Here is a 19,208-nt window from a genome sequence, read left to right as displayed (position 1 = left end):
GTCCCCGAATCTACCTACTGCACATTGAAGTCAGCAGGAGCTTAATAAAACTAAGTATCTGGGCATGGGAATTCACATGTGAAGCACATACCCATGTGATTTCTGTGCAGTCAAGTCTTAGACCCAGCATTTAGAACACAATTTTGGATTAATCTCTCCCACTTTGCACCAATGAAATTCAGTATTTGCGTTGGTAGCTTTTTAATTAATTTAATTTTTTTCATTTCCAAGGTCTCAAATGGAGAGAAATTCAATTATGCTAAGGTTCTATAAGAATTAAATTCTTTAATATTTTTACCCATTCCAGGATAACTAGCAATTTAGTGGTTTATCTGTGAAAGGCAAACTTTTAATTCTAAGAAATAAATCTCTTAATGGAATTAGAGACACCAAAGCAGCCAGAAGGGTTGGTATTTGGAAAAAGGAAGAATTATAATCCACAGCATATTCTTCAGGTCAGCTCTGACTTTGGTAATTCTCAGATTGATCATTCTGAACGGTAGTTAATATTCACCAGTTTAATGTACTAATTTATTCCCATTCTTATCACAGAAGGGATTTGTTTACTTTTAAGGATACACAAAATATACTTTAAAATATATAATTTAAAAGGAAGAAAAATAAACTGGAACCAAGAGAGAGGGTGAAACAAAAGGCAAAAAATGCCAAGCACTATGATTTCTTAATGTTATTCATTAATCCATTCATTCACTCATTCATTCATCTTCAAAAAGTATTCATCATTGTCTGGCACCCGGCTGGGTGGTTATGCAGTGACAGTGTCCTACTGGTTGTTTACTTAAGATGTCTATTCTAATTAATTGGTGCCTATACCTTCTGTTAATTTAATATTTTGAGTATTACTCCCTAGTGCTAGGAATATAACATAGGGAAAACAAACGTGAACCCTCCCCTCACAAGCTTCTAGCCTACTGAAACAGACAGGCATGCATATGAGCAACTACAACGCAGTATTATGGCACCACCAAATATGATGCATTAAAGAAACAAGCAAAAAGAAAACAAATAGGAAAAGAAATACAACAGCATAAGTTAGAGTTATAGGCACCATGTCATGAAAGGCTTTATTATTACATTTACAAGGAAGTTTGGACTTGACCTTTACTGGGTTTGAAGCCAGAGAACCCAATAAGTAGAGCTGCAATTTAGAGACATCACTCTGGCTGAAGCATTCAACAGCTCCTGCTGCCCCCACCTGGCCAAATTCCACCAGTCAAGACCTTGTTCAGGACTCTTCTACACTGAGGCCAGTTCTGAATAGCAGTGGTTAATGCTGTCGTCTCTGGAGCTAGGTTCAAATCCTGGGTTCAAATCCTGACTTACAATGAATAGCTGCCTTACTCTGGGCAAGTAGTTTTAACTTCTTTTTGTTTCAATTTATCTGTAAAATGAGGTTAAAGCCCTACCTTATAGACGGTTGTGAGGAATAAAAGATTATAGAAATAAATAGAACAAATTATATACTTAGAACCTTGCTTAGCACACAATACTTATTGGGTGCTTTACATAAGACTTTTCACAATCTTATGACAATACTTTAAGGAAAAGATCATTATTGCCATTTTGCCATGTTCATAATCTCCCATTATGCCTTTTACAACCCTGATTTTTAGACTGTTAAAATTCTTTTTTGCAATTCCCTTTTCTTCCTCCCTGTTCTGATTGCATTTGTCAACCAACAATAATTTTGACTATGGCTTTCCTTTTATTTTTGTCAGCATGAATTTGAAAGTTTCAGTTACTAATGTGTGGTTTATGTTAACTTCCTACACTGAGTCTCAATATGTGATCTGCTAAGTGACAGGGCCTCTCCCTTTAGGTAGAAAAAGTAATATTAGTACCTTCTATGTGTCTAAAGCAATGGAAAAAATGAGCTTCGTGCAGTCTTCCATGTAGTATTTTCAGGTTACAAAAGTAGAAGGAAGTACTGCTGAGATACCCTGTGACATTGGCCTTCTCTGACCTAAAGTTTTATGCAACTTCGGCAGAAGGGAAGGAAAGAGATGACCTGGTTGAGCTAAGACCTGCCAAACTCAGAGCAACATTGAAATAAATATTTCAGCAGACAAAATATGGTGGTTATTTGTCTATGAAACTTGGAAAACATTTATGGGAAAGAGACGAGTGGAGACCTCTTATTTTCCTGTATTTGTCCGAGGTGAAAACAGAGCCGTATACAGGTGTCAGATACTTTGTAAAGGGCTTTATTGGAACCAGTGTGCTTTATGTCACTGTGGATGGACAAAAGAATTTCTAAAGACATTAGATTAGGAATTTTAGGAAACAAAAAACAATTTCCACGACCTACTTTTACTCTGTAAGACAAGCAGCATATACATAGTCGATAAATACTTAGAGCAAAGGGTCACCTCATATGAGATCCTGCTTGAGAGTAGCCCCAACTGGTGTCCTGCATCATTTGCTGTCACCTGGGGATAAACTCATAGCACCTCAGAAATCTCTCCAACTTTGCTTCCCGTAAAAAACCACAGCCTCCTCATTCTGTTTTGTCTTCCATGGCTTCAGATCTACTGTACCTTACAAATACTTACCTCTCTGACTAGCCCTTTTGGTTTGAAGTTTCTCTTATTTTTTTTTTTCTACTTCAACTTTGAAACATTTTTTTCCCTTTCCCTTCTTGTTTTTTTGAGGGGGATGGGGCAACTTAACTCAGAGCCTCATTTCTACTCTCTTGTCCAGTTCACGAGCATGAAATTATAGTCCAATTTAGTGCACTAGATCCAGATTTAGGATGGAAGAAAATCTAACCTCAACTTTGGGTGCCAAGGAACTACTCCTTAGCAGCCTTTGGAGCTTCCGGAAACCAAGCCTTCCTTCCTGTTGTAGCACCTGCAGAGGCTCTCTCAGTTTCAATATCCGCTTTCCCCAAATCCATAAGTGTTTCCTTCGCAGTGATCATTGGCCATATTTTCCCTACTGTATCAGAGAACCAGTCTATTTCCCCGAGGAGATTAGTAAGATAGAAAAACCCCCTATATTCAGGGCATTCAATACCATATTGTTTACATTATCCAGAGTACCCTGAGGCTATCAAATAGAAAGGGTATGTTCAGTTTAAATACTTGGGCTCTGGAGACAGAAAGATCTACATTCTATTTCAGCTCTTCAACTGAGACCTCAAACAAGTTATTTTTAAAAATTATTATTAGAGTTTGCAAAAATTTACTGGAGTATAACATACTTATAAGGCATGTAAAGCTGGATGACATTTCAGAGTAAACACCCCTATGTAACCAGCACCCAAATCGAAGAAGAATAGCTAGCCCCCAGCAGGTCTCCATGCGCTCCACCCAGTCACTACTCTGAAAGGTAACCAGTATCCCATCAAATGCAGTTCATTTTTTGACCATGAGCTTAACCTTTCTAAGCCTGTTTCTTCATATGTACAATTGAGAAAACAGGGAACCAATTTCAAAGACTGTAAGAATGAAATGAGATAATCAATATAAAGCACTCTGCACAGGATTGGATATTTTATTAGTATTTAGATAGCTGCTCTTACAATTTGATTATTATTTTCCTACTTGTTTGAGATGGATCTGTCGCCTGCCTGTCTGATGCATCGAGCAAGCTCCATCTCTTTCCAAGGGCTGAAATCTATTTTTTCACAATCTTCCAGGTTTTGTACTCGGCTGAGGGGTTGTGGCAACTCATGGAGAAGAGAAAAAACGGAACACAAAAACACACATGAACAAACTGGGGGTCCATTTTGAAAAAATATTGGAAACTGTCAAAACAAACTTGGAGCAGGACAAAGAAGAGGGACAAAGTAGGAATGAAGTGGTTTTCTAACAGAAGGAAAGTGGGGGAGGATCAGACATTAAGTTTCTAAAACCAGAAACATTAAATCCAAGGTAAGCAGCCATGAGAGGCATAACCATGAAAAGTTCTGACACTGCTGGGGCGCTGATGGGGAGTCAGAGGACGGGCTCTCTGCTGGGACCTTGGTATATCAGCTTATTTTTAGGAGCAGAGTATGTTCAGCATTGAACTTCTATTGAGAGCTTACCTCCATGCTTCCTTGAAGATAATATCCCTTCAGAAGTATAGATTAGCATCTCAGAGGCTGTCTTGACCTCTGGCCTTCCAGAAATTTCTTCGTCTTATCTGTTTATCTTCTGGACATTGTCTTATCTCACCTTATTTGAGTTTACATGCCTCCTTCCTCCTCCTCAATAGTACATAATCCATCATCCCATGAAACAGAGGGAGAAATTTTCTGGCCTAAAAACAATTTGCTGTACAAAGCTCCTGAGCCCCATATTTTCATAAAGCTGCCTAACAATGAACTAGGGGCATCATTTCAACTTTTGCACAAAGGTCAATTGTTCCTTTTACAAATCCAGGACTATTTTAAAGAAACCATGCATGGATGACCTTTTCCTTTTTCCTAAATTCTTTCCCAAAGCAGTAAATTTGATTAAAAGTTGAGAAGCATCATAGATTAATGGAAAGCGCACAACCCTGCAAGTAACAATAAAGGTTCATTTCTTCACCTTTCCCTCTGTTGGACTCTGAAATGCAGCATAGAGAAGTAAGCACAATGCTGACTTAGGAGTTTCACATATCTGGGTTTAAAATCTGGCTGTGCACTGACTAGCTCTGTGATCTTGAGCAAATTTCACAACTTTCCTGAGTCTTAATCTCCTCTTTTATAAAATAGGATTAATAATACTCATACACAGTATCACTGTGAAGCTAAGTGTGAAGTGTTCACCTGCAGCATCTTAGTATCTAGCATAGAACAGCAAATAAATATAAGTTCTTATTAAAGAATAATCTTAAATTTGCTTTGTATTTTGACTTTATTGTATTGTTCTTAATGTTTTTATGCAGAACTAATACTAATAATAGAAAACATTTATTAAGCCCTTACAGTGTGCTAGACACTGTTCAAAGCATTATCTGATTTAAACTTTACAACGACCCCTTGAGTTTGCTATATTTTTTTTCCAGTTTTACAGATAAGTGTCGGAAGCCAGCCGACCAAGTCAAACCGGGTACCTGAATGGGGGAGCGGGGACTGAGAAAAAAGAGAAGACAGACAGGGTGCAGGAGGGAGAGCAGATCTCACAACTGCCTCCCCGAGTTTATTTCTTAACCTCCTTTTAAACACAATCTGTTTCTTTTTGCATTCCAAAACAACACAAAAGTAACATCCTGAAGATCCAGGTGCAATTGACACTCCCTTCGACACTCCCTTAGGCTATACTTAACCTTCTTCTTCCTGAAATTCAACAGAACCAGCCTTTTCTTTTTTATGCAAGCAGGCCTCCCGAGACAATCCATGCACTCTTTTAAATTTGGGGAGCTTTAGCTCCCTACAGATAAGAAAACAGATTAAATTATTTGCCCAAAGTCCTACAGGAGTAACAGGTGGAATGAGGCTTGAACTCAAAAGGTTTGACTCCAGAGCCCATGATCTTAACCACATATCTACCCACCATGTTGCTCTTCTACTTGTTCTGTTTACAGAATCAATTTTAGAGCTTGTCCAATACATCTGTAACTGCTTTTTTAAATAAACCATATACATATGCTTTTGCAATGTGCTTGGGTTCAAGATTTTGAGTCCAGCACATTTGCCAAACACGTGTGAATAGAATGTGTGAGGAGAGTATTCAGGGTTAAATGGTTCATATTTAATTTCATTTGTATTTTTCTAAAACTTCATGTTCATTCCTTTGAATTATGAACAGTAACTGGCATTTTAAACTGCTCACCTAATGCCATTCTTTCATGAGATAAGCATAGTTTTTCAATAAGTTCAGTTTTAAGGACTGCCTTTTACAATAACCATGCTATTGGATCGAATTCACAGTATTTGAGAAAATGATTAAATTTCATGTTGATCAGTTCAGGACCAATTAAAGTTGTGGCTCGCAATCCTCATATGTTAATATTCAAAACAATGTTAATGGGAGTTTTCAAATAAAGGTGAGAGAAAATATCTTCATACAGCATAGACTTGTTATGATATTCAGATACTAGACTAATTACTAATAATAGAGCAATACTCACTATGGGACAGATGTTCTTTGCTTACCAGAAATGACAATACTAGAGCTTCTACTTGTTATCATATAGTCTCTTCTCTCTTATTTTCCCCTACATCTGAGGTCAGCAGTTTTTTTCTGTATAATACAATTTTCCACGTGAATTCTTATATCTCCTGATTATTCCATCACTACCTGACACTACTCAACAGCATCTCTTTCTTAATTCTCACCTCTGTTGTCATCTATGACATTCAACTTTTGATTCAACCTCTACTCGTTATGGTACTGATGGGTGCCAGGTACTCTGCAAACTATGGGAAACAAAAAATAATAAGGCTTGGGTCTTTCCCTGATTCATGCACTCTAATTGAAGTGTATATATAAAAGTGTATAGTAATGTGAAGTCATGGAAGCATGCATAAGGTCAAAGCATAGCTCAGAGGAGGGTACAGGTCACTCTATGGAGGGGAATTACAATGAGGGCTTCACAGAAGAGTTGGCCTTGGGGCTATTTACTAATAGATGCATAGGACCTTGGCTCATCTACCAAATGGACAAGAGCAAGAACATTCTCAGCAGAAGGAACAACACTAGCCCATTCGCAAATATATGAAACAACATTCCGTGTTTAGGATCATAGTTGTTTTCCATTTCTAAGGGATAAAGCAAGATGGAGAGAGTTCCAGAGGCTCAGGCTACAGAGGTACTTACAACTTAGATTAAGAATGAGCTTTGATGCCTATGAAAATTCACCAGACTATTCACTCATTCGTTCATGCATGCATTCATTCATATAAAAACTATTCTTGAACACTCACTATGGGTCATCCTCTGTGATAGGTTCTGTGGGGATAATACTAAACAAATATTATCTATACATATAGTATACAATCTAATGGGAGAGACAGACTATTAAGCAAGAAATTATAATGTGATGAAGCAGAAACCCCAACCTAGGTTAAAGGATCAAGCAAGGTAACCTGCCTGGAGTAATGTGTTCAATAGGAGCGGGGTGAGAATTAAACAAGTGAAGCCTTTAGGAGGCAGGGAGAGAAAGAAATGGAAGTCAGGGGAAACTGTCTTGAAGCACGTAGAGGCACATCTGAGTAACAGAAAGAATTTCTGTATGACTGGAATCAAGGTTAAGGGTGGGGGCTTAGGGCTTGGTGGCAGGGAGCTGGGAGCTGCCTGAAGTGAGAGTCCTAGTAACCTTGTTTAGGAGTTTACACTTTTTTGAGGGCAAGTGGAGCTTTTAGAAGGTTTGAGGCAGGGCATTTTAGAAAGATTACTCCGGTAGCCTTACAGAGAATGGATTAGAAGGGAGCAAAATGGGAGTTGTTAGACTAGTTAAAAGGCTAATGAGTAATAGTAGAAGTAATATTAATCATCATAAAAATCCTCACTGGCACTTAACATAGGCTTACTATGAGCCAGGCACTGTTCCAAGGGCTTTGCACTTATTAACATGTTTAATCCTCATGGTAGGTACTAGCCCCCTTTCACGGATGAGAAAATTGAGGTACAGTTATATGTGCAGAGTCATACAGCAATTTATGATAGAGCCAGAATTAAAATACAAGCCACCTGGTTTTAACACAGTCTTATTATCCTGCTTAGGCGTGGTATTGGCATAAACTAGAGTAGAGCAATGGGAACAGAGAAAATGGAATAGAATTAAGAGGAGTACTGGAGGGAGAATCCATAGAATTAAATAAGGCATAAATTAAATAAGGCATAAGAATTAAATAGAGACGAAAATTACTTTAATCTTGCCCTACGAAGCACTCTAAATAGTAAGCAATTTTCTTTAAATACCATGTTTATATTAAAACTCACCAGATATAATGGCTCCCTATTCCTCAAAATATCAAATCCAAGATCATGCTGACGTTTAATATCGTCTGCTAAATAAACCTCACCCTCATCATTAATTAAATCAACAAATATTTAATGACATGTACCAAGCCAAGCTCGGTGCGAAGTGATGGGAATTACACAATATACGTACTCCTTGCTCTCATGGGTCTCACTGAGAAGGTGTTCAAGGTCCATTTGTGGCTTTTCCATTGGTGTTATATAACCAAGGGCAAGGACTGGATCGTATATTTTCACAACCCAATGCACATGTTATAGTCCTTTTTTTGACATTGATTTAAAAAAAAATACACAGATGATGAAAAAGGTAATTCTTTAAATTTCTGCAATTTAGATTAATTTTCAAATATACAGTATATTCAGATCCAGAGACTGTTCATGTTGTATATGTCTAAAAGTGAAAAAGGAAAACTATACATATTGTAGTTAACCTTTTTAATGACCCAATAATAAAAATGCATTCAAGATTTAAAATAATATCTTTCATATTGTATCTCATCATCATTTTCATTACCTATCAAATTCTAATTTGAATGAATTTTAATTAACTCTTGGGGATAATTGTATGATCATCCAGATAAGCTGACAGGATGCTGATAATCACTTAGGAACAAATTTTGCAACCAGACTGCTCTACTGAGCAGAGAACAGTAGTAATTCAGTCATAACTTTTAAAATACTTCAACTTAATTATAAAAGTTATTTGTTAAATTTTTAGAGGTTTAAAATAAGGAAGACACTGGTCACATACATCGATTAAAATGTTATAATTTCTGCAGGAATTTAGAAAATTTGAACTATGTATTCACTACCTACTTTGAAATAATAAAGAGTTTTGTGAAAAAATAAAAACTCTAAAAGCTGGAACACTCAAGTTTCCAAGAGATTTAAAGTCAGAAAGATATATCTAATTTCAAATTTGACATGGATTCATTGTAGGAAAAAGTATGTCTGATTGTCCTGCTTGCCCTTTGACCCCCTGCTGAAGATGAACAGTATCAACATCTAAATTATTTGATCCAGTGGCGTTTTCATAAGTCCTGGTTAACCTCAGAGTGAAGGTTTCCTGGTATCAACGTGAAGTTCACCAGTTTGTCAAGAACCAGCTCATTAAGATAGATTTTCCCAATAAGGAATAAACCTCCTACTAAAAAAAAAAAAGGTTAGAATTTTTCTGATGGAAAAGTTTGGCATTTGCTATTCTTTCTTGTCCTAAGTGTTAAAGATTAGTTCTAAAGAAGGCAGTTTTTTAAATAATCATATTTTGAAATATACCTTCAGCTAGAAATCAGCTGGACTTAAAAATCAATGGGATTTTTTACTTAACATTTTAATTTGTATCCTAGCCTTTCTGTGTTAACAAATGTTAACAAATGGAGGTTTTCTTGAATAACTGACAAGTAGTAACTTAGCTAAATAAAACTTGGATGCAATGTAGTTTCTCATTCTATGACTAAAGTGATTTTACTGGAAGAACGTCTTGTTGATCTTCACTTTTTTTAAACATATATATTATGAAAGTTACCTAATCTTAGGGTTTTATTTATCAGACATTCAATTATATGAAGAAATTGATGTGAATATCTTCCAAGTTTTGATTCATAGTAATTTTGACTTCTAATCAAGAATCTGAGTTTATTTAATTCTGGGTGTTTGTTGTGAAGATTTGAAAATCTCCAACTTTGCTTCATATTGAAGTGAATTAATATTCTCATATTCAGATGATGCGCCAATCTATAATCATACTTCGTAGAGAAATATATCAACTACTTAGGACCATAATTTAATAAATTTTTGACAAATCCCTTTAGTACCATGAATTAACTTTTCCCAATAGTTTAAAAGTACATCCCCCGCATCACGCAAAAACACAACCATTTTGCAGTTCATGATGTTTTCTCTATAGCAATAATTGTCTTTCTTTTTCCTCTGACTCTGTGTCTAAGTCTTCATTAATACACTTGTTTACAGCCTTTAAACTGCCTGGCTCAGTTTCCCTCTCCCTCACATCATTGCAGGCAAGGTGTTCCTAATAAGAACTTATGATTTATCTAGTAAGAGATGAATCAGACAAGTTTTACTTGGGGACAATGTGAGCATACTGTGTAATAAATGAGAGATTGATTTTCTCCTGCCAGAAAACATTGCTTAAGCCTATGGCCTAGAGCTAAACTGAAAACACATTAAACATATATGAACCTGTTGGGCCCAGACTCTGCAAAATGATACTGTTGTATCATTATGACTTGATTTTTCTATCTTCTTGGTTGAAGACTTATGATTTACTAACTTAGAGCCAATTATAGTATGTGTATAAAAGAGTAGAAGTTCAACTAAATATAAACGAACTCACTGGGTTACATATTCCCTGAATAAAACAAGGTGTCAAAAATTCCCAAATGATTGCACTGTGGTCCTGGACATACCCTTGAATCTGATGAAAATTGGAAAATGGACAAAGAAGAAGCTAAGTCATGGGATCCATGGAGCCAAAGCATACAGAAAGAAAATCCAAAATAGGGAGAATCTTTGGAGGATGTCTGAGTCTCAGAATATCAAGTTATTCATGGTTAGAATACGAGATAAAAGAAAGTCTAAGTAATCAGGCACTGGTGCCAGAGAGACAAGCCAGCAATGTTCAGGGGACTACTGCAGAGCCGTGAAAGTCTGGGGCCAGGCACAGGGTTAAGAACCGGACAACGACAAAAGTTGGATTCCCAAGGAGGGATCCAGGTCTGGGGACTTGAGAGAACGTTGGAAGGTTATGTGTGAGAGCTATTGAACACACTCTCAATAGTCCCTCCAGCCCCCAATAAGCCATGACAGTGAGACAGAATATGAAGACCAGGGCTGAACAGACCTCTGAGGTCTTAGCGGGAATGACTTCTGGGTTTCGAGGATTAAGAAATAAAGACAGGCATGCCATTATAGAGTGATAAGCCTGAATACTACATTTGACAAATGGGACCTCTTTTTATAAATCCCACATTTCCTTAAAAGTATAAATCCTTTAAAATACATACATCCTTTAAAAATGTATAAATCTTTTCAGATTTTGCAACTTCAAGACAGAAATATACCATTAACCTTTTATATTTTTCAGCACCCGGTTAGAAAGCCAGCAAAGTCAATTCAAAGTAAAACTGTGAAGACTAATATGTTGTCTCCTGTCTTAGTCTCCCATTTATGTAGCAATTTCTCCTCTCTGGTATAGATATTTAAATTTTCCTTGTTTTATTCTGCTCTAAAATAGAGTGAGATTTAAAAGCCTGATATTTAAACTTTTGATTGAATTACAGATTATAATCTAAAGGTTAGCCCTAGCACATTACCTCAAATAAGCAGCTTCATTTTAAATAGGCCATTCATTTCTAATTGCTCAAAGATATGAATTTTACCCATAAGAAGGAGAAGTGGGAAGAGTCCTGTGAGTCAGTAGCAGTTGAAGAGGGTTTGAGGTGGACGAGGGAGAGGTGACATTAAATTGGTGTATTAAAACTCCAGTAGCTTTGCCATGAATGTGAACCTGGTGGTTGTTTTTCAGGTTTGGAAGTTACGTGAGAGAAGATTATAAGGTATTTTTTCTCAAAGACAGCCCACAAGTGATCAGGGAGACTATTTAGGTGATACGTATATACTCCTAAAAATTGAAGGCCCGAAGAAATTGAACCTTTTTAAAATCTTTTTTTTTTTTTTATCAAAGTATTGAAGAACTTTAAAAATATGGTAATGCTCAAATGATCATATATATATCTATACTCAGGAAGCATGAACATCATACCTAATGTAGTCTAGAGGGCATCGCTACTCTATCATAAGTGGTGGATTCTTTTTATAAGTAAATGGTCAGTTCCTGCAACATTGGACAAATGCAGTTTAAAAGTGAGTAATCTAATTCACTGGTCATGGCAGAGATTCAGTTCTTTGAAAAGTATAGTCATTTTTAACCTCATTGTTTATTGTTATGAATCTGACAATGGGATTTAATTTTTAGATCTTTAGGCCTTTTCCTTATGTATTGGTATCCTCGAGGCAGTCATTTCCGATGGTATTTGGAATTCCGAATCTTAATTCTTTTCCAAGCACAATGGAAATAAACAATCCATTTTTGGTCTTTCCCTGTTTCCTTACTAAATAAAGCCTTCTCTTTACGCAGGCCCATATTCTCCCTGTGAATTCAGGTTTCGCCACTAGTTGTCTTTCTCATTTAAAGCATGCCTGAAAGTGGTACAAAGGAAGTTTTTCAATGTTTGATAACTGTATTAACTCTAGAAAGGAAAGAAGGTTTAATTTGTTGCTTTAAATCTACCGCCCCCCCGCCTGACACACACACACAATTTTGCTCATAGCTTGAGGCTTTAAAGTTCTTAAACTAAAAAGTAATTTCAAAATAAGCATTATTTCGCTCTTCAGAATATTTGAAAATAAGCTGCCACCATGAGACTTCCAATGTCCCCTCTTTGAGTCCCTATCTACATAGAAGTATTTACCAAGGCATTGAGTCCATATCTCTATGAGTACAACATATCATTTCTGAGATGAGCTCTAGGGCCTTAACAGAGAAACTAAGTTCCAAGCTACCTTTAGAATGACAATCAAGTATAGGTGTTTATCACTGTGATTTTATGTTATTAGATTTTATGTTATTAGAAACCTTTGTCATTTATGAAAATTAATTACAGATGTCCCTTTTTTCTTATTGTCATTGTTATTTTTATTCCCAAATTAACTGTCAGATATGCATTAGAACTTTTGTACAATACGTGAAATTAAACTTTAAACTGGCTGTAGGTTAACTTTTAAGTTGAAACTAGGAATGTGTAAACTTTCAAAATGATTTTACTGTTTCATATGAAAATTTAACTGCTAAGTTTACTTTAAAAAGTTCATTAGTGTTTGCTTAATAATCTATCTTCAGAGGCTATTATTCTACCGATACATAAAATCAACAGCAGTGTATTCTTTTTTTAGTATCAGGGATTTCCTCTTTAACACATTTTTATTAATTTATAATTGATCCTGTCACAAAGACATTTATTAAACAAAACTGAAAGAACACACAGATCCAATTACTTTGAGTGTGACGTTTATATCTGTGCTATTTTGACTAGCTTTCTTGTTTTCAAGAATTTTTTGCCCAGCTTTGCTTAGAGTGTCATATTTTATCACTAACCAACTAGGTTGTCATATTGAAGGGATATTTTAAACGCCACATTTAAACTGACAAAATTGGCAAGCCCAGAAAGAAACAATAGTGCTAAGAACAAGCAGATGTCTGCTGTGGTTGAGAACTTTTCTCTCTAGAGACAAATAAAATAGATAACAACCCCAAGTTGCTAGGGTTTGACATGGTGGGCCAAGACCAATCAAAAGAGAGTAAAATAAATTTATGGAGGTCAGAAAGTGAACTTTGAATGTGCAACGTATACTTTGGTTCTAACAGGAAGTGATTTCTTTAAATGCCCACTCCTGTCACTTTCGGATTGTATCTGGCACTCTCTAGGTAGAAAGTTGTTCCAGCTGATCAGACTGTTAGCAATTACATTAACATACTGAATCACTCATCTTTGGTGAACTGCTTGTGTCCATCTAGTTTGTCATATGCGTAGTGTTTGTGATTTACAAAGCATTTTTTATAAGAACTTTATAGCATTTAGGGGCAATGCAAAAGAGTTACGCCTCATGCACACTAGCACAAGCTCCCCGTTACGTGCTTTTGACATATCATGAAACTGGACTGTGGCTGTATCTAGGTTCTCGTAAGCAAAAGTGAATACCTCATTTCTCCACGAAGCCTTCTTCTCTGAGCTTCTCAATATCTATAGTCATTCCCTCAGAGAATACACATGAGGGATGCATATCTATGAGAGATGGGGAAGCATTACTTAAAGCAATTAAATATTATAAAAATAGTTCCTACTCCTTAGTATCATGTATCCTGAAACAGAAAAGGAAATATATAATTTCATAGACATTGAAAGGGCATGCTATTCTAAAGGATACATATTAATAAGTAATGTACATACAGCATTCTATCTGATTTTATATTTGAGATATTTTGTCTAAAATTTTTTTTCCCAATGAAAGTTAGTCAAGCAAGGAATAACTAAACTTACTCTTAGGAAAATCTTATAAGAATTCCCTTATTCGCTTTCTTCTTTCAGAGGATGCTATACATTCTACATGTTCCCCAGTCCAAAGGGCTTTTGGATTTTGCAGTAACTGGTCTATTGTTAATCCCATTTCAGTTATTAAACCTTCATGTGTTTCACTGTCTACTTAATCATTATAACTACATGTTTTGTCTTCACTCTCCCTTCTTGTTATAAAAATTTTTTCACTTTTGAATTCATTCATTCTCTTTTTATTCATATGCATACCCTTATAAATGATACAAAGAAACATCAGAGTGAGACAGATCATGAAAACATCAAGTTGGGCAGAAAAGATATGAATGCACACAAAAAATTAAAGATAAAATAATAACTAAGGAATACCAACAAATGGTGCAGACAATAAATAACCACCTTGAGAAAGGAGAGAAGAGAGTGATCCATTCAAGAAATTAAGGAATGCCCCATGAGCCCAGAATGCCAATTAGTTAGATCATCAAACTAAAAAGTATAAGCAGACAGGAAAAGGAAAACCCAGAGGAAGGTACCATCTGAGATAGGTGGAAACAAAGTGTACGTACACATTTACTGTGATATATCTACCATGCTCGATGTGTATTGTTTTTCATTCATTGGTTATATTAATAGAACACACAATTCTATTGTGGAACTATGTCAGGCATTGGAGATAGAGAGCTGAGAGATGTGATCTATGACAGGAGAAAAGTGGTAGGAGATGGCCTAGAGAGAAAGAGCCAGGAGGGGGTCAAGTCACCAAATCCCGTTAGGCTGCATAGCATGGGGGAGCCAGACAGTCTAGTATCAAATACTGGCACTACTGCTTACTAGCTGGGTACCTGGAACAAGTTGCTTAAATTCTTTGAACCTCTGTTCCCTTACCTGCATAAAGTAGGGTAATAAGAGATTCCTTGTGGTTATCGTGAGGATTAAATGAAATAATACATTTGCTCTAAAACACTTAGAATTGCTCCCAGAGTAAATGCTGAATAAGTATTAGTCATAGTTACTAATAACTGGTAACAAATTTCTGTCATTGTTCTCATTTATATGCCCCTGTCATCCCTCAGGCTGGTTTATATAAAATACCTTTCTTTCCAGTTCAGTTCATTTTCTACCAAGTCATCAGACCTCTTTTGCTTAAACATTGCTATCATCATTGTGTCATTCATGGCTTCTTATAATCTAGTCCAAACAGAGTTCCAAAAGCATCTCTCATGACTTTGCAGCTGGGACCATCTGTTCTTGTGGGCTGTCTGCTCACTTGCTCTCCAATGTCTCTGAGTTTGAGAAAATCATCAAAGTCAAGGATTTGATCATCACACATCTGAACCTACCCTTTATGACACCTACTTAGATTCTATGAACATTTCTAAGCCTGCCCTTTTCCCAAGAGAATCATCCAAAAACTACTTGCCCTCTCTTCTACTTTTAAACCAATCCTCCACTGATGGATATTCTATTATTTTAATTAATGCTATTGCAACAAGTTGAATATAGAACACATCATAGTATTTAAATTAAAACTTTTCAGACTAGAAAAAAGACTTCTTATGGCAAGATGAAGGGGAGACGAGCAGGCCTGGTCAGTAAAAATATTTAGGCCTGTCATATTTTATGAATACCCAAATCTTTTGTGATGGTGCAGTTTTAATAGATGTAATATGAGAACAAATAACAAACTGTCAAACAGGAATCAGTGAGTTCTCAGAGCATGTGCCAGGAAGAGGTCATATTATAATATAAAACATATTGTCTTTAATAAAAAAGAAAAAGCAAATATGTAACAATTACCCTCACAGCTTTTTTTGTCATGTGTCATTTTGATATTACTCCAATGTGGTTACAGTAATATTTTTCATTTTGGCATCCCTGGACTCTTTAAAGGAAAATTCTTTTCAAAGAAATCCAGAAAATTAAAGCAAAATTTTGAAGAGAAATCTCAAACTTTTGCCTCACTTAATACAATTTGCAGTTTTGGCACCTCATGCTGTTTATGGTGTATATCACGTACACACAGTATATGCTTAAGTGATTTTCAAAATATCCTTTCTTGTCTTCTGTTTTGAAAAATGTTCTTGAAGTACACACATGCAAGGAGGCTGAGGAGTTTTAACTTCAGGTTAACCTAATTACAGGCGAAAGACCTGATTGGCTGGGTTTAAATGTCTGGGAACCTCTGCCAAGGAGGCATAGACAGGTTAAAAACAAAACAAAACAAAACAAAACAACTCCCGTGGACACGTGGGGTTGGAGGGAGAGAAGAGAAATACCCAAAGAAGATGACATTTCTAGAAAAATAGAGAAGTGCTAGGCAGACCATATATGACAAGCTAAATGCATTTCTGTCAAAACCCACCACTTTTATTATTTACCTACCAGACCAAGAAGGAGAAGCGTAAGCACGGCATAAGTGGCCTTAATTCCATGACCTCTCATATAGTAAGGGCTGGGTACAACTCAATTTTTTTTTTCCACTCGGCTTATTGTAACATATAATGTAAGACCAAAAAAAAAAAAGAAGATTTATCTTAAAACAAACTTTTCTGAAAAAAATAGATATGCTTTTTAAATTACTTATTTAACTATTAAAAAAGCAATTCATGAACATAAAGAAACTTTCTGACAATACAAAATAATAATAAACACGATAAAAAAGATATCATTTTCCTACTTGAGGCTTCAGTTTCTCTTTCCAGGAGAAACGGCTTAGCAGTTTCTTATGCACCCTTCCAGAACTATTACATGGATATATAGCATAGAAAATCATAAAAATGACTTCATGTGAATGCGCATGCGTGTGTGCGTGTGTGTGTGTGTGTGTGTGTGTGCGCTCCTATTTTTACCCTAGTGGTAGCATAGAATTCATACTCAGATAATTTTCTGCTAGGTGGGTAAGTCAAAATTAATTTTTCTAGTCTCATAGTGGTTAAACACCTAGGTTGTTTTTTCTATGACGGTATTATTACAATGAATATTCATGTCATCCTGTCTTTGCAGGTATGTTTGCATGCTAAATTCCTGGAAGTAGAATTGCTGGCTTAAGAATATTTTTCATAGCTTTATTACCAAATCGTCTCCCCTAAAGTGCGTCCCCACTTATGCTAATTTCTACAGACTCATCGACGCAGTGTACCATCAATTTTCTTTATCTTTGGCAACTAGTGGAATATATTTCATAATTGTATGTCTCTATTTATCCACCTTGTTAATCACCACAGTCAGTGATATCCTCTCAGGAGCAATAACCATTTCCACAGCACAGACACATTCCCCTCTTTCGGGTATTAACTTTTCCTTATATCCGTAAAGTGAAAAAATTTGTCACATTCTCCTGAACGTTATCCTCAGTTATGAGAAAAAGAAAGAACCTGGCTTAGACCTGAGACTATAGTACAGATCAGTAATTTGTTACTACCACCTCACACCCCTATCGAAACAGGAAAATGGTTCTTAAGTGAATTGTTTGCCTTTTAGAATTAATTAGTCCTCCTGGCTGAGGTAAAAATTCAAAATGGCAGGCCAGTAATATGATCATATTAAAGAATCTTATAGTGAGCTCTGTCTTTTAGATGTGACTTAGGGAGAAAAAATTAAATTCCTTGATTTTGAATGGCAAACTCTGCTTTTACATACTTTGTAATTTCAAAGAGCATCTGTCATCACACAAAAACACATATATTTCCCAAAGAAAACATCTGGTACTTTTTAAAACAAGCCTCAGGCAAGCTCTGCGCAATGAATGAAAAATGTGCTATAGATAGTGTTATTTCATGTTGCTTTTCATTTAATCAGTGAATGTGGAATGTTTGTATTGAATTAAGAAGCTCAAAAAATCAGCTCTCTTCAAGGTCTTGGAGAAATTTAGAGGGCCTTTTTAAAAATATGTATTTCTCTACATAATAAATAATGTTGACATTAGTTTAGGTTACGTTACTCCTCTGAAAAAGAAATTATTTGTTGGGATAACATTTGTTAGGAGCTGGGAGCTTGTGCTTGATGACTTGTATTTTTCCTCCGTGATGGTGTGTGTGAAATGACGAAATCTATTTCTCATGAAAAAATTCCTAATCCAAGAGCTATCAATGTTGACTCTGATAAGGCTCTAACAGTTTTTGACATCTAATGCATGTTAAAAATCAAATAACATGTGGGGACAATTCAGAGAAATATGTTAATTTAGAGGAATATCTTTTATAACCTATAGCACAGCCCAGGCCAGGAGCTAGCTTTTTGTTTTATTTTTCTACTAAATCTACCCAAGTCCCGAGCAGGGTTGAAAATTTTTAAGCATTCATCATGTAGTCCTAGCTCACTCAGACCTGATGGATGGAAGTATAGCACACTGGCTGGAATCTGAGATAAACATTGCTAATAGTAAAATGAATCCTCTCTGTAAAATTGAAAGTTGGAGCAATGCTGCCACTTTATCAGACATTTATCGTCTGTGAACCTCAGGGGGGAAAAAAAGAAGCTGAAGAGATAGCAGTCAGAGCTTGGCTTTGCAGTGCAAAGTCAAACTGGTATGCTCAGCATCACTTGCACAATGTTCTAAAGACGTCCTGATAGTATAATCTGACCCTGTGCATGACACTATTTCCTGTGATATGCCCCAACAGGAAGTAACATATTCATTGACTAAACATATTCACCAACTTAAGAAATCATGAAAAATTACCATAAGCCTCAATGGAAGGGAGAAAAGGGTACTTGTAGCTTCCTTTCAAGAGAAGGGTGGAGGTGGGTGAGCAAAAAAATTATTCAAAAAATTCTCTTTAGGAGACTCGGAATGCTCCCAACCACTCCATCCCTATACCAGCTAAGATTTTCTGCATCTCTTCCTTTTGCCCTTAGAATATACGTTTGCTGATCAGTTGCTTGTGTGTTAAAATGTAGAAATGCTACCTTCTCAGCCATCTGAAGCCTCTCCTGTTTACTATACAGTCCCAGACCTTCTTTGGTTCCTACTATTTAGTTTGGGAAACCCAGAACTTATCTTTCTATCCAATTTCCCCTTCTTACACAGGAAAGCACTAGCTGCAGCTCCTAGGTGAGCAGAGGTACTGAGCTGGAGGAGTAGAGGAACATCCAGCCCTAGCCATTCTCAGCTTGAGTCTGGCGTAGGCCAGACTTGAGAAGCCTATCGTTTAAATTGTCTTTG

This window comes from Pteropus medius, unplaced genomic scaffold (assembly GCF_902729225.1).
Source record: "Pteropus medius unplaced genomic scaffold, Ma_sr-lr_union100, whole genome shotgun sequence".
In the NCBI taxonomy this organism is placed as follows: domain Eukaryota; kingdom Metazoa; phylum Chordata; class Mammalia; order Chiroptera; family Pteropodidae; genus Pteropus; species Pteropus medius.
The sequence above is the reverse complement of the archived record's forward strand: the minus strand, read 5'-3'. Positions refer to the sequence as shown.